This window comes from Nannobrachium achirus, assembly GCF_963921795.1.
Source record: "Nannobrachium achirus genome assembly, chromosome: 2".
NCBI lineage: Eukaryota > Metazoa > Chordata > Actinopteri > Myctophiformes > Myctophidae > Nannobrachium > Nannobrachium achirus.
The window spans coordinates 2,854,247-2,856,189 of NC_137811.1; positions in this window are offsets into that span (position 1 = coordinate 2,854,247).

A 1,943-nucleotide genomic window follows, 5' to 3' on the forward strand; every position below is an offset into this window, starting at 1 on the left:
AGTTTACATTAACAGCTGCCCTTTTATCCGTCTGTAAAATGTGCCCTCTTCAGACCATGAATGCATTCTTTTTACTATGGTAAAAGAAATGCAAATGTCCCCTTTCCATGAATACCTGAAGGCTGCATTCAAGATAATTGTCCACCAAAAGTCCCTTTTACATTTAGAAATGTCAGCCCCTGCCTCTCTAACATTCTCTGCACGTCCCTGCTGCCGCTGAAGTGAAAATCATGTTTTGTTTTTTTTTGCGAGGTGAAACGCAAACAAAGGCCACCTGGAAGATGGATGTTAGATGTCATTTAGCCTATGTGGAGCATGTCATCTGCGGGGACGGTCGACCTAAATATTCAGAGAAAATCTGTCTATCTGCAACACAAACGGACCGACGCACGCAAGCCAGCTGAGTCTCGTCTCAGTCTGTGATTACTCTGGTGGGGCAGCCGAGAGCGGAGGAAAGTTTTGTGATGCGAGCTGTGGAGTCGTCGTGGACACTGACTGGACAGGTTGGTGTTTGTTGGGGACTGAGCTGAGCCTGAAAATCTAACTGTTCTGCATGACGCACGGCGCACGCAACCCCCCGCGATAGCTCTCACCCCTTGGTCCTCGGAGCAGCGGCTGAGGTGCGCTGCTGCTGCGCTAGTGTCTAGGCTATTAGTCTAAAAAATAAGCATTATATATAGCATCAGTCAGACACAGTTCGGACCAAAGACCTGGCCAGATCGGGTCCGTTTCCCCGGTTCCATTAAGGGGCGGATCCAATCACTTTCGGCTCCAATTCGGGCCGGGGCTAGAAAATCTTTTCTCGGGGCCATTCGGTTTGGTCCAAATTCCCTCGGTTCCATTTCGGCTCGGCTGTTTTGTTTTAATAGGCCTACATATTTTTCCAATGCATGCCAGGTCTTGTTGACGGATTTGGAAGAGATTTTGAGACAAAAACGCGACATGCAATGTGTCTGTGTGTGACATTCTCCTCCATAGTACAGGGGCTTATACTGATATTTTCACAAATCGGTACCACCCAAGGTGACCGTACGTTTTTTACATTTTTGTCTCCCTACATGTCTCTAGTTTACGTTTTGGTATGATAACCCTTTCTGAGAAGTAGCTTAATTGATGTTATCAGCCGCTAGAGTCGGTCTCCCATCGACTTTCTATACTGGATGAAAATACCCAGAAAACATTTCTTTTTTTTCTGGGTGGATGTGAGGGGTCTAACTAGGGGTTTGTCATGATGCTGAATCCATTGCAAGCATTTGTTTTGCACAAGAAACATTCCTTGGGCTACACATGGACCCAGAAAACGATGGTCAGTTTCAACAGTTTTGTGGGCGTTTTCTGGGGCCATTTGTAGCCCCATGAATGTTTTTTTGTGCAAAACAAATGCTTGCAATGGATTCAGCATCATAACAAACCCCTAGTTAGACCTTATTTGTTATGTTAAATAGCTACTGATTATCCCCCTTGGGATAATAAAGATATCTATCTATCTATCTATCTATCTATCTATCTATCTATCTATCTATCTATCTATCTATCTATCTATCTAACAAGTAGCCTGTCTAACATCAGCCATAAGCATACCAACATCATCATCATCATCATCAGCAGCACAGACTTTATTTGTTTAGATCGATTCATGCCATTATAATGATTAGTGTTATTGACCTGGGCGGAATGTGAGTTACTTTCATCAAGTCTTGTCATATGAACTGAGAAAATATGTGTAGACTGTTAGATATAAATTATGATACATAATTGTATGGTTTGTGTATGAGGGTCATATGACCATATAAGGATATATTATGAACTGAACTTACAGTATAGGAGACCACATTTTGGTCGGATACTGTAAGCTCAGGCTAATAGATTACAGGTCATAGTAACTTTGGTTGCCATGACTATAATCACGTTTTGGTTTATACTGTATGTCACTAGTGGAAAAT